The sequence below is a fragment of the Sinohyriopsis cumingii genome, chromosome 17 (genome assembly GCF_028554795.1).
Source record: "Sinohyriopsis cumingii isolate HCF-2022 chromosome 17, ASM2855479v2, whole genome shotgun sequence".
Lineage (NCBI taxonomy): Eukaryota > Metazoa > Mollusca > Bivalvia > Unionida > Unionidae > Sinohyriopsis > Sinohyriopsis cumingii.
In genome coordinates, this window is record NC_142977.1 from 110429679 (window position 1) to 110445415 (window position 15737).

General features: G+C 35.5%; 1 protein-coding gene and 1 long non-coding RNA gene across 2 annotated transcripts in view; both read right to left on the reverse strand.

Annotated features, from left to right (window-relative positions):
• Positions 1-15737, reverse strand: part of LOC149779661 (uncharacterized) — a 232750-nt gene that overhangs the window by 24218 nt on the left and 192795 nt on the right. The window lies entirely within an intron of this gene.
• LOC149779662 (uncharacterized) overlaps positions 11804-15737 on the reverse strand; it is a 28077-nt gene continuing 24143 nt past the window's right edge. The window contains exon 3 of the long non-coding RNA XR_016415512.1: positions 11804-11913. This is a non-coding gene — a long non-coding RNA (uncharacterized LOC149779662). The remainder of the gene's footprint in view (positions 11914-15737) is intronic.

Genomic DNA, 15737 nt, shown 5'->3' on the forward strand with positions numbered 1-15737 from the left:
ATCTAATTTATAGATTGCTGGTCTGTCACAGTGGATATCTTATGTGTGGTAACACTCCAGATGGGATCAGTTGCTCTTCGTTTACCACCTTCAAGTTCACCTGGTTCATATAAATATCTAACTGTAACATTACCCAGTATTTGCTGTTTTTCTTTCTTTCGTTGTAGTGGTATATTTTTTTTCGTGATCGCGATGGCAGGTTTCATGTTGGTTGTTCGAGTTATTTCATTATTTAGCGCAGTTATCACACTTGGTAATCTTGCAACCCATTCGCGCGATCTCGTATCCTGAATAAATTCCCTCGCGTATTGATATCCAAATAACCGCTCAACAAGTGTTCTATTGAATCGCTCAACAATTGCCTGATCACGGTGAATTTCAGTATGTCCTCGTCTGATGGTGACGTTATGATGTTTCATCAACGATGATACTGCACCTTGAAATTCTTTGCCAGGATCAACTTGTAATAGATTTGACCAACGTAGACCACTCCGCCGATAAATTCTTTCAAACGCAGAAGCAACCTCAGATGCTGTTTAAGTTGTTAACGGTTCCGCATCTTTGTATCTACTTGCAACATCAACTATGGTTAACGCGTACTTGTAGGTGCGTCTTCGGATAGTATCATGTGGCAGAAATAATATATCAGCTTGATGAACTTCATTTGGCACACTAACATCGAAATGCGCGAAGTGAATTTGTTTAGGGCGCGGTAGATAAATTTGCCATATTGCCTGTCGGGATAACCAATTTTTAGCAGTAACTGCTGTAACTTTTGCTGCACTGGCAAGTTTACTAATTGCTGCGTTACCTCTCCAGTATCCGCTTGGGGAATAATAAATCGACTCCATTATAATTAATTACCAGCGCCTAATACAAGCTTAGATTTCATTGCAGTTTTTATTAACCAGGATGCTAACTTTTCTTTGAAAGATTTATCAGGGATGGCATTTAACGCGTGAATTAATTTCACATCCGCGAGATGGCGCTGTTGCAAATCCTTGCTTCGGTAAGCTACATCATGAGCATGACACGCCTTATCAATAGCGTTTATCGGATACTCACCTGGTTTTGGTTGATCTTGGTCATCAAGTCTGATATCAAATCGGGTTCCTGGACCGCAATAATTATATCCTGGAAGATGTTTTTCTCCTGGATATTTAGCCCACGGAGCCCCTGGCAGCGCTGTTAACTTGGCTGCGATATCACCTCCGTTTTTTTTTAATAAATCTAAACTTTTTTGTGCCACATCGTTCACACTTGCCTGTAAGCGCTTGTCGATTATTTTTTGTTGTAATTGTTGTTGTATCCGCAGTTGGGGTATGTCCCCGACATTTCACACAATATAAATTCATATTTATTTTATGATATATCAAATGGAGATCACTGACTTTTCTGCGTCAAAGCGACGAGAGCCAATCAAACATAACTCAGTGCTACCAAATTCTATTCGAATGATTATTATAGGTCCATCTGGGTCGGGTAAGACGCAGTTGTTACTTAATTTAATAATGAAGTGGATGAAGTGGGATAAATTATATTTGATAGCCCCATCAGTGGACGATCAGTGATGTTATCAGGTATTAAAAGATTTTAACGAAAGTGCAAAATCGATAATGGAAAATCAAAGTGATTTTCACGAAGATGTTATTGATTTTATAACTGATATCAATGAAGCACCGAGTATCGATGATATTGATGGGAGTATTAATAATTTAGTCGTGTACGATGATATCATGCTGGACAAACAATCAAACCCTGCCAGGATATTTTCACGTGGCAGGCATAAAAACACCGATGTGATTTATGTAACTCAACGGTATACACAAATGCCAAAAGTGATCAGAGATACTGTAACGATCTTGCGGTATTTAACGGTGTTGACGCACACACGTTACAAAATATTCATCGAACTTGGTGTAGCGGTGACATGGACATAAATAAATTCAGAAATTTCTTTAGTCATGCTCAGGCAAAACCACACGGATTTATAACGATAAATTTACATGATCCTCGGACACGGTATCGAGTTGGGTTAGATACAATTTTTAACTAGAAATCCTAGAATATTTACATCGCTAGCAGCAGAGAGACTGAGCCCGAAAGTGTTTCGTCGACCACTCCCTGGGTCAAGAAGTATTTTTATAGTTAGTTATTTTTCATGAAATAACTTCTTTGGTCAGCAGAGAAGGCTTATTTATCATAGTTTTCTGAATAGAGGGTTTATTTTGTGAAATAAAGACCTTCTATCAAGAGTGTTTTCGATAGAGGGTTCTGTTGGAACGAATAGTTGGTGGGCTCAGTCTCTCTGCTGCTCCGTCTGCAATAATGATATGACAAATAAACCTATACGTAAAGCGCATTCTAATTATTGATTGGCTGAAGTATAATTGACCGTACTTATTTATTTTTTGTAAATTATTCTGACACATACTCTTGTTTGTTCAAATAAGCATAGCTAGGATAGTGCTATAAACAGTTAAAGACTGGCTGATAGGCAAACAGAACAACTGCAATTAATGCATAACAACATAATGACTGTATATGCGATGAGGCGTGAAATACATACACAGGGATATACAATGTAGGGTGTTAATCAGATGGACAGAAAATCGCACAGGGAGTCGGCTACAGCTACGACGATACCATATACAATATTATTAACCCAACGAGTCAGTTTAATGTAGGAAACGGTGCAGAAAATGTAGGATTTTATAAAGTCTTGATAATCAAACTTTGTGACGTTGCCACCTTCGTCTCCAACGGAAAATTGTTAAAAAGTTATAATTTCACGATAAAGGTTCAAAACATTCTCTAGTAAACACAAGAATGAAGCCATCGTAAATATTGCCTGTTATGCCAAATGAGAAGAAATTTTTGCTACCAATTAGTGAAGAATTTTGAGTTTTGAATACATGAAGTTTGCAGTATGGCAGTTGTATTAGCAAAGACGATTGATAAGATCTTAGGAATAAAAGCAATCCATTACAGTAATAATGACTGATGCGTCATGTAATATGCTTTTTGTGTAACAATGAATAAAGTGAGTTGAGAGAGAGAGAGAGAGAGAGAGTTCTCTCAAAAAATTTGCTTTAAAATAATATCCTCATTTTGATGGTGATTTATGTATGTCGTTTGGAGATTTTGTGTAATGAAAGAAAATGGATAAATTAATGTAACTAACTTGTTCACGTAATTGTAACACGAATCGTCCATCATGTAGTCTTTCAATCGTTGTAGTTGGTGCTCAAAGATTTTTGGATAGAAATATGATACTTATTTTGCTACAATAACTTTTATGATTTTATATTTAGGTACTATTTCTACCCAAGTTCTGATTTGTCTTCTATTTTATACTATCTTAATGTGATTCGATGTGATAATATTAAGGGGCATATTGGCAGCACAAAGTGTTTATCCTCCTTTGTATGTACATAGCATCATGCAGCTATAGTACTGCATATTATGGTCTATTTCGATAACGTCATGGTTATAATCTTTCTGTGTGGCTGCTGTATGCTTAACGCATGCGCCTGTATTTCCGAAACCGCTTCTGGTATAATACCACAAAGTGCTTGTGCTTGAGTACAATTATGCTCGTCACTGTCATGTCTTGGTATATATAGTTCGGCCAGCTTCCACCTCAATTATCACACTATTAGGGCTTATTTCACTTTTAACTTGGGCATGTCAGTTTCAACGCATTTTGCATCTACAGCGTTTTCTGAATATAAAATCATGCGCAGTGCTTGAAAGGGAATGTTCATTTTTGGAGTGGGCTAGGCCCAATGAAAGCTACAAGGCCATGCCATTCTCGTCCGCATGTGATGTTCATGTAGGTCTTGACTGCACCGGATGCTTGCACATAAGGATTTTAGTCTTGGTTTATAATACATGTCATGCTTTGGTATCTAAAATTACTTCATTACCGACATCCAGTCAGTAAGAAGACACTATTCATCTCCTTCGAAGATGTGAGAGTCAGCCTTAATCCATTAAATCATTCTAAGCTTCGAGTTCGTTTGAGGACAAAATACTAACTGTAAATAACATTACTGATATATACGACATACAATTTCTAAACTTTATGATGACATAACTGAACATACTTTTATCTATCGAAACTTGACGAATGTCCATGTCCTGCCTCAAATGACAACATGTGCTATCCCACCACCTACACCATTAACAACAAAAGGGCAGTTAGGTTAAGTAAATTAAACCATAAAATGAATGAGTCAATCGTCCACCATTGCGCAACCCTTGCATGTTAAATGGACCATAAGATTGGAGTTTACATTTTCCTTTTTGTCTCCTAGCATTACACAACAATCCGCATAGGGGTGAAAACTATACTTCACATTACACTGTGCAGACTATGAATGTGCGAAATCGTTGGAACCAATCGCGTATTTTTTTTCCTCCCAAAAAGTGTTACGTGGTCATGACATCACACACAAAACCAGACTCAGCAGTGTAAATATGGCATCAAAAGATGAAAATCGACCATCAAGAATGAGAACTGACGTGCCCAATATTTCTGGAACTACACATGATCAGAAGTTACGGAGTGATAACAATAAACAGGTTTGTGTTTCAGTTTCTTGAACAAGTTACACCAATTTGTGAAGTATAGACATACTAAACAGTTGCCAATTATAATTTAACAATGGATGGTCTATTAAAGAAGAAAAAAGAGATTATGTTCATAGCCATTTGGAAGAGGAAATATTTTAGAATTCTAGTAAGTAACTCCTTGCTCATTTATTCTGTTGTTTTAGTCTAAAACGTATATAGCGAAAAAGGTATATTAACAATCTGAATCATCCTTTAAATCATCGGACGGCTGCCGTTTGCCGCATCTGGAAAGACTATAAGCACTGCCGCCGTGTGTATAATTTACGTAAAGCCGTTCATATGGCTGCCACATACATGATATACCTAATATACTTATTTTGAAACTGATTACCTTATTTCGATATTTGCAAGTCAGCGTTCTTAAAACTTGTAAAAGGCTACACCATATCTGCACGGCAGTACTCGTAGTAGTACACTGTTGTCGGGCTATTCTGCGCACCTAAGGTTTCTGTCATTAACAATGTCACCATTTGCATGCAGAATTCGGCAAAATGACGAAAATAAAATAATACGGTGCTTACCGTTTGAAAATCGGCTATTGTCACCAGATCATTCAGTTCAAAATAATACTAATTCTAGACAAACAGGATACTACCCCTGTGTTCTTGTGACTCAGGATATATCCGCCTATTCTGCGCATGACTTTAATACAATGTAATCTGGCCATGGAAATGCTATGCATTACATTGCACTATTTCCGTCAGCGTCTCAACATAAGAAGTAGGTCAGTGTTGTGTATGTCCATGGGTGAGTCACCACCATCTTCCCAAGAATAGTTGGGACAACTGAATTTTAAAAGCGGAAGATATTAGTACGGTCATTAAATATAAGCAGAGGTTAAAATTAATACCATGTAAAAAAAACTTTGAAAATGTAAGTAGGAAAGTATTAACATCAACAATAACAGTAATACATAGCTTGCATTTGACATAGAAATCATAACCAATGCTTTTCTAAGGCAAAGTATGTAGATATTTATCTCTAATAATAGTTTTAAACATGTGCCAGCAGCTAAACTTTAGTAGTCTTTAACACGGACAAAATCAGTCAGCGACTAAAATTATGATTTCAGCCAATCAAACTGTAGAAAATTGGAATATTATCAGCCTTGTCATCATTTGAAACGATTGGAGCTCAATTTTTATCATCAGCGTAAATATCATCCAAATCATGAACCATAACAGTTCTGTTCTTGGGTGACAATTTTTGTAAGGTGTGTGCAATCATATGACATTTCACGTTGGCCTAGGATGCGTAAGACATTTAAGACACGCTTCTAAATCTCACTATTATAAAAGTAAAGGACGACTGGTGTCAAAAACGCAATCCATGTGTCTCTTTGTTCAACGAAATACAATACACCTTTCCCAGTCTGGCAATGTATGGCTTCACAAATTTGCATGAGGTATCAGGGTATGGAATGCATAATCTGTATGAATCATGAGATAAAAGTACTGGTCATGTCAGAAAATGAAGAAAAAATGTCTTCCACAAAGTGCACCATGGGCAATACAACTACAACATATCACACTTCATACTTTTAAGCAAATATTGTGTAATCAACTTGAAAAATAAATGCTACTCTATGGCACTCATTATGCCACCTGTGCCCTACAGCAACAGAAACTTATAAGAGAGAATTAAAGAAATGCATCTATAACTAACCACCCATGATGAGGAGAGTTGCGGTGGGATTGTTGCTGAGAATGGACAATCAACATGAGCATGAAAGTACATATCAACCTAAGACTGTTTCAACAACAGCTGGAGTTCAAATGAAAAGTAATAAATCATGTACAACACAGCTTTCAAGTCAACACCTGTTAAATTCAAATGCCACCAAAAGATGACATTAATCACATTTTGACTCTTATTTTCTACCATAGATTCGATCTCCTAGTCCTTTACCAACACAGTAAACATGTGATCTAACTGTTGTACAACATCATTGGACATTATCAGACAACAAACTGGCTAAACAATTTGTTACAGTGATAGCAATTTTAAGAACATCTGAGAACATGGGGTAAACGATATTCATGGTTTTATTTTTAAAATAGTGTACTTGTCAGGAATCCCCACATTTTCGCAAAATAAACTGGTGATGTAGAACAAGTAACTTATGGTCATCTGGTGTATAAATGTACACGATATGTGGCACTATAGAGAAAAAATATACCGAAAAGTTCAAACATCGCGATACCATAGAACCAATATCATCCGAAGCTTGGCCACACCAAACTTTGCTTAATAGCTGAAGTTTCTGTTAAAAAAAGAGACTGTAGGAAAGTAGATATATTACATTTGATAATGCATTTATTTCAGGTGACAACAGTTAGTGCTATGCACTAACGGTGATGCGCAATGCAAAGACCATGGAAGTAGTGCAAAACAGTCGTTTAATGATTTATTTTGTAATATTATTGCTGTATCGTTTGTTGTCAAGAAAGTAATAACTATAATATCTTTTTCAATTTTCATTGGCACAATATTCACTGCTTATTCTGGCGACATTGTTTGAAAATTGGCAACAAAATAGAGATTGACGATTGTTTTGACGACAACTTTTTAAAAGCCAGGACCATCCCATTAATGTGTATGCTGTAAGTTCAACAGCCACACGAGGCCTCATTGGCTGGTTGGCTTCTGTGATTGTGATGAGTGCATGCATGGTACTGATAATTTATTGTGCGCAGACAATCAGCTGTAGTTTACAGCTAGCGTGTTAAATAGTATTTACTTTCAAGAATATACTGTCTTTCAATTAACCCCCAAATCAAATGTTTATTCTTTAATTTCCACTATTCAATTCTGATTTAAAATTCAAGCCATATAAAGGTGAATCTTATGATTAAATTTATATTTTGGAAATTTGTTTGCATCGGCACCGATTTTTCTGCTGATACCGATTATACCGATTGTTCCGATAATCGGCCAGATTATGAGCATGGGCGATTAATCGGTACAGCTTTATCACAAGTAGAGCAAACTTTTACCAGAGGCAAAGAACTCTTTCGTCCTATGTCCAAAAAGCTTAGCAATAGACAGTATTGTAATAAGTCCCAGATGAAATCAAAGCACAAATTACTGTGATAAAACTTCATGTAACAACACAGTTTTGATTCAGAAAGATGCCTTGTCACTGACTGTGCACAGCTTCCAGCTTACAGACAACTGTACCAAAGCAATACTGTTACAGAGAGTAACTGAAATTCCTTCCAGTCAATAAACAAACAATATGATTACACTGTTGAGTCAGCAGGAGGGGGTATGTGTTACGAAAGGTAGGGACTAATTTCTGAGTACTGACTTAATGTTAACTTAGATATAAATAGTAATCACCTACTTTTTATGATAGTTACAAATAGACTTGGTACGCTTATGCAATTAAATGTGACCACTGCTTTATGTCGGTGAAATAAATTATGTAAGATTGGTATGTTTCAATTCCTTTCTCTTTCCACCAATGGAATGCAGGGTGTTCAGACATCTAATGCAAAATGTTTTTCTTTCTTCTTTTATTTTTTCAGTGATCTAATAAAGGCAGTGGGCAATTCCAGGAGGATTACATCATCAAAGGCAAAGAGAAATGCTGCATTTCCAGACTACAGTCTGTTTTATGGGTAAGTTAAGCAGAATGACGAATGTTGATTTGGATGTTAAGTTTTTGTGTTTCGTGAACACACTGGATACTGCACATTTTCAATGCAACCATTCAGGTTAAGTTCTATGGATAACACTCCAATTTCATGTATTTGAGTGCAGCTGAAGCAAGTTATGGTCTGAATTTAGATTATGCAAGTTAGAGGCATCATCAGGCCCAATTGCAGTGTAATGAGCATTGTTGACGGCGCTTTGATTTTAGTTTACTTTTTTAACATCAATTTTTATAGTTTAAACTGCTTAAAAAATAGTTCAGTTTACCAGTGCTTCATTACATTATATAATCAGAAAATTAAACTGTAACGTATGAAAAATCTGCTACATATCTCCGCATTTTAGAGAGAAAAATAGGGCGGTTCTAATAAATTGATGATCGATTTTGAACATATACAAAGAGAAATTTTATCAGTATTAGTATTGCAGAGGCTTCATTTGTTAACTTACACTATTTTTTCTAATTTTATTTTAGCAAAACCAGCTAGATATCTATTATTTTTGCAAACTGTCATTTTCTTGATTTATGTTTAATATTTGTGAAATTTGATCTAAAGTGGCCAAACAATTATTTAAAAGCCCTTCAAAACGTTTGTTCTATTTTGGTAACAGTGGCCTTATTGGATGGAAGGTCTGCATTCTTTATGGAAATTCGAAAGCCTTCATTGCAATGATTATCCTTATAACTTCATAGTTTTTAAAAAGTTTTTTACAGCTTTAATTTATTATTAACAGTGATCATATCAGATATGTCAGTATCTGTTGTGTAAAATTCAAATGTTTTATCACCAAGTCATTTCTGCGAAGTCTAGTCCCAATCAACACGTTTTTAAAACGATGTTACGATGTTTGAAATTTTTATTATTTGTTACTAATGGCAGCTATAATGAATAACCGATTAAAAAGATTAAAGACCTCAATTCAGGGGTCATATCTGTTCAGTTTCATCAAAATTGGTCATGGGGTTCTGAGATCAATGATTTTATGCTATTTTTGACAATAATGGCCATACTGTCAGATCAACAGCATTTCGACAACTTGAAAGTTTGCTTCACAAAATTTTTGGCCATTCTGTTTCATTTAATGAGAAACTAAAAAATGTGTCCATAAGACACAAATACACCACCTTCCACTTTCATAATCTGGAAAACAAATTACAGACTTGTATACATATGGGCAATAGTTTGATAAACTGACTGATGGAGTTATGGACCAACAAGGATAACACAATAGGCTTCTTCCACATTTGTGGGTGGGCATACAAATGAGAATATATATATATATATATATATATATATATATATATATATATATATATATATATATATATATATATATATATATATATATATATATATATGGTAGTGTGCAATGCACATGTGGATATTTTACGTCACCAAATTTATCGAGACATGCAAAATGTCACAGATGTGAATGTATCAAATTATGTCATTCTGGCTCCATTACTTCAACAAGATATTCAAAGGAAGACTAGTTCCTGCTTAAAGGTTTCCAAAGGTCTTCATCTGGGGCACATTCTTGGGTGGGGATGTGTGCATACAAAAAGTAGTTCCTGCCCGAAGGTAATCTGCAGATAAGAAAGCAATCCCACAAGGGGTTGGGACTTGCGGTGGCATAGAAAACCTTTAGCACGACTTCGCTTAAGTCCAAATATGAAAGCAATTACCCAAGGCACTCTGAACTTATGATTGTACTATCGAAAAATGAAACCAAATGTTGAAACCACCACAGCCAACATTAGAATAAATGATTCTTCCATCTCACTACGCTAAAGCAGATAGGACAGAAATATAATGGACATGTAGTTTTCATTTTTCAAGCTGCTGTGGGGTTAAATATTTGATAGAGCTTTGCACAGAGCATGTTACACCAAAATAAATGTTTGCTAAAGAAATATACTCATAAAATGTGACAGATAAAGACAACTAAATATGAATTGATAGCACACAAATGACTGGCACTATAATAACCTTTAGAGGATACATGTGGTATTCAAAGACCCATGTATATGCAAAGGTGCATAACTGACCTAAATGCAAAATGTACTAAACTGTGATAGATGGTCGGACAAGTGTACGGATAAGAGTAACACGACATGGCCTTCCACATTAGCAGAAATGCATAAAAAAATCAAAATCCTTGAAATGTTGTAAATCATGATTTATTAGCATACAAACAAAAGCCTTTCAACACAGTAAATATTCACATGTAAACTTTGAATGTTCTGAGAGCTATTCCATTGAAACATAATTGGTACTCAGGAAGGCAGCTATTTCAAAATATATCCCAGGGTACATTGACTTTACCGATTTCATATTTAAATGATAAAAAAAATTCTAAAAGTGCGTTCCCAAGGGCCCATCTAATTTTTGAATGGAACAGTCTTGATGTTGTTTTAAATTTTTGGATTCAATGGACATTTTTTCTGCCCCCCCCCCCCAATAATTACAATGAATACATGTCATTATAACAGATTGGTGCCACAGAAAAACAAAATCCCTCAAAGGGTTTGACGATCGTCTGGCTGTTACGTCATTCTAACTGCTGAGTGTTGAACCATCTCTGATATTCTGGAGCTATACCAAGGTTTTCAAGATAGCCAATGGGGTTGGCCTTATTAGATATATCGGCACAACTTTTATTCCAGATCAACTGGATATCACAAGTGTTTGGTTAAAACCCCTTTTTGACATGCCCATCCATCCATCCATCCATCCATCCAGAAGAAGCAATTTCAGGCTTTCAAGCTGGTCAGCCTGACAACCATATTGAATCCGAATAGTTCCATTTTCATTTTGGACCAAGCAGACAACTCAAGAAGTTTCCTGGTGAAAAGCCCAATTTGATACGACTTGACATAATGGATGTCAGATCGGCACCATTTTTATTAGGATGAACTAGACATCCTAAAGTGTTCTGGTGAAAACCACAGTTGATATGATTTTCCATTCAGAAGTAAAGTCATTACAGAATACAAATTCTAGCTTGACTCTGATGACCTGCATTATGTTGGTATGTGGGAACAACATAACGGACACATATTAGTTTTCTTTCAAACCTTTAATTCTAAAGAACTTAGAACAATCAAACATTTCCGCTTATATTTCAACATTCTACCAAAACATTCATGTCAGAAAAGATCATCATGGACTAAACCACAAACTATATCACACGAAACAAGTCTGACTACTGTATTACTATAAATTGGCATGTGAAGCCATTTCACTTTACATAATACAAATTCTAGCTTTTCTTTGCTGACCTGCATTATCCTGGTATGAGAAAACAACACAATGAACACAAATTAGTTTCGTTCTCCTTTCAAATCTTTAATTCTAAACAACTTAGAATAATTGATAGCAAATCAAGATAGCAATATATATGCATCTTATACAAAGTAAACATTTCCTATTACAGTATAAAAAATAAATTCAAGGTACAGTCCTACCCGTTTATGTTGACATCCTCGGGCCCGAGGAAATACGGTCGACATAGGCGGATGTCGAGGTAAGTGTTGGTGGGGTGGCGGGTCTGGGAAAAAAACCCAGCTAAATTCCTCAGGAAGGGGTGACCTGTCGTCAGTGAGTTGCACTTGCACTTTGAGAAAAACAAACAATGGAAATTTTGAGTACATGAAGACAAAACCAGTGTGAGATACACTTGTATATTGACAAATTAAATTTGGTTACCTTTCTGCAATAAAATCCACAATAAAATATTGCATCGGTCACATCCTGATATAAAAAACATTCACTACGATATTCAAAGTCGATATTCAATGTTGGTATCAGCACATGGTTGCATAGTTGTTATTTACATGCTTCAGGTACATGTACTTAATTTGTCCTAGATTTTGTTCAGTCTGTTCCCATCTTATTCAGGCTACCAAGGGGATGGGGCTATTCACAGGGAAATGAAAACATGTCAACAAGTTGGTTTAAACCGCACATTATTTAGTTACAGAATTCATCGTGAAAAGTACATAAAAGCGAACAAGATATATGCGGCTGATCTGATTAATGAAAGGAAAATATTGTATTCATTGACACATGCTAAATAAAATTAAAAAGGAAACTGTCACAGCCCAATAAGCTTGTTTTAATCACCGATCACTTTGGCAAATGCAAGAATCTATCAGATTTCATTGCTTTTATTTAAATCACCGCGAGAAGCCAACTTTATAGGACAAAACAAAGGCCTGTTTTTTTTTTCTCCGACCGCGACATCAACTAATTGTTTAATAAAGTACAGGTTGGAACTGGCCGCTTGCCGACATAAATGATTAGGCGGGAAAATTGAAGCCTTTCGTCTAGATGAACTAATTGTTGAACAAAATATGGGTCGGAAGTGGCAGCTTGTCGACATAAATGATTAGAAAACAAAGCATTTCTTCAAGGTGGGACCAACGGCTTCTGGCGACATGTACGTTTACTTTTTTATCTCGACGTCGACATAAGAATGGCAGTTTTGGTAGCAATAGTAGGCCAAGGGACGGGACTTTGTTTTTTTATCGAAATAGCGGCTTGTCGACATAAGTGATGTCGATATAAGTGGGTAGGACAGTATTAGAATCTCATCTCGTAATGAAATATTTAAACTCAGCATTAATACTTGCCAATAAAACCCAAAATAAGATGTTTCAAGCAATGTAAACGGCTAAAGACAATTGGGTTAAAATTCCATCAATTAAAAAGTCCTACTTACAAAATGGTTGATTTGAATTTTGACCAAAAAATCTTTAAAATTACATCCAACTGCATAAGCAAGGATTGAATTTTCTGTAAAATCAATGTCTGCTTGAAATATGAAAAACCAGTCCCCAAACCTCTATCGATTCTCACATGGTCTGATATCATTTTTTAATATGCAATACAAAAGACAACAATCTCCCATTTCTCTTGCGACTTTTCTAAGATTTGAAAAAATTACTTAAAGCTATGTGTTACAGTGTAATAGTTTAGCAGCAAAGTTCAGCCCAGAGATTTGACATTTTTTGACTACAAATCTGAATTAAAACTTAGGCAGTCTATTTTCTAATCCAGATTTCCTCCAAATATTCATACTCCATTTTGCACATTTGGATATTTAGAATGGGTTGTGGGGTTGGAGCAATTGCCTATAAAAAGATTTGAATTTTCCGCCACCGTAGTGGCATATGATAGTCACAGGTGCTCGATGCGAGCTTAATGTTGAAAAGACATTAATAACCTGAAGGAAAATATCGGTGCGGATGACAATTAGTATGGCAGACAAGTTTATTTGTCAGAAATGGTCACGGGGCTAATCTGAGACAATTTTGTCACTCACTGTATATTTTTCCTTCATGTTGTGGCTTTTTTCCAACAATAAACACATGTGGAGCACCTGTGGTTATGGTTCAATGTAACTGCATTTACGTTTGCTAGGCCATCTTATGCTTTGCCGCCATTATGCTGGCTTCATAATATGAAGCTAGACTGGTTTTCATACTTTCCATTTAAGAAAAGATACCAATAGCAAGCTGTAACTGAAATCACCAGTCCACTCGACCAATCTAATCCAATGAGCATCTGAATTGATTAAATAAATATGTTTATGGCAGGCACCTAAAAGATCCATACTGCAACCTCCAAATTATCTGGTCAAAACTCAATAAATTTATCTCAAGACCAGTTTAGTTACGACTCGATTATGTAACTGGTTCTATCAAGTGGTGGCAGAAAATTCACGTGTTTTTCCAGACTTTCATAAAATATTTGCAAACTTCAATGGCTTTTCAAGCTCAGGAAAAATTATCTTTTCTCCCGACCTTTACCTGATAGTGTGAAACCTTGTAACTAGATTTTTAACAAATGTATCATCTTTAACATCCAACTTTTCAAAAATTAAAAATATTAACTTTTACCCAGCACTATTTAGCCAGTATCCCGTGAAACCACCTTCCTACCTTCTGTGGCTGAGCGTAAAAGAAATAAAACAATAAAAACAAACATTCTGTTCTATGATATCAATGTAGAGGTGATGAAAGCTGATAAAACTTATGATTAATGTTGTTGTTTTTTTGGTTAAAAAAGTGTATTTAAAATCTGCTTCAAAAGATATTGTAATTGTCAAACCCTAGAATCCAGATTTTTACATGGTGTACATTACATGCTTTGAATAGCCTGGGAGTGACATCCAGCTGTATATACAAAGCCCATGCATCAATAATTGTCATGATTAGCCACTACACTTGAGGCCTTTGATGCAAAGCTGCATTAAGTCAAGTCCTTTGATTCCCATACTCATTCACATGTACAATACACAGTTAACCTGTTTAAGGTTACAAACCACACTATTTTGTACTAAACAAAAATTAATATGGAAAGTTTACTACTGAATGAACATAGTTAGTTCAGCTTCAAATACACTGGTCATTTGGGCCTTCTCTGCAGGCTGGGATGTATATAGGTCTAGCATGGATTGATCTATGTGATAATAAACAAAAATAATTAACCAATATTAGTAAAGCATACACTGTAAGTCACAATGACCCTTGGCTGTAAGGGTGTAGTGGAAACAGAAATGCATCCAATTATTAAGTTTCATGATTTGAACATCAAAAGCACATACAAAATGAATTTTTTAACACAAAACTGCAACAAAGTTACTTAAGCATGAAATACCTCATGTGGCAAAAAGTATGTAGAACTTGGCAAGTTGCATTCACTCACCAAGTGTCATGATTCTAGGTAGGATAGTCATGCATATACCATGCCAAAAACTCTTGTAAGTTAAGTGCTAAAATCTCAGCAGAATCAGTAAAAGATAAAATATAGATCAAGATGAGTCTCTTGTGGGTGTGGTAGTAACTGAGCTGTACATCGGTCTCTTCCAGCATGTTTAATGGTGATGCCCTCTCATGACTTTGCATCCCACTAATTTCTTTCAGTGAATGGTTTGAAACTTAATATTTTTTTACTTTAACGGACTTATGTCTACGTTACTTTAGTGTGAAATTGTATGTCTTGTAAGGGGAATGTTAGTCAATTTCTGTCATTTATATCTCATTTTCTGTAATAATACATGTACATAGAGATGGTCACCTTGACCTTTTACTCATTAATTACATAATATGAAAAGGTCGGTTATATATTTTAGTATTAAATTGAAGAGAGATAAATGGCGATATCAGAAAAGGTGACTCTTATTAGACAGCTTTATTTTATTTTTTTTCTGATTTTCTTAAATAAAGCTCAGATACTTAAACGTTGCCTGAAATGTACCATTGATATGTAGGTGAACATGAACTTGCAATATAATTGAATATTCACACATGCCATCTTTGACAAGCAGAACAATGCTCATTATTAACATATGCATTCAACTACTATTCCTAGGTCTGTCAAAAAATTAAAGGTCGATATAGGACACACGGTAATACCAATGGTATTAAGTTTGCT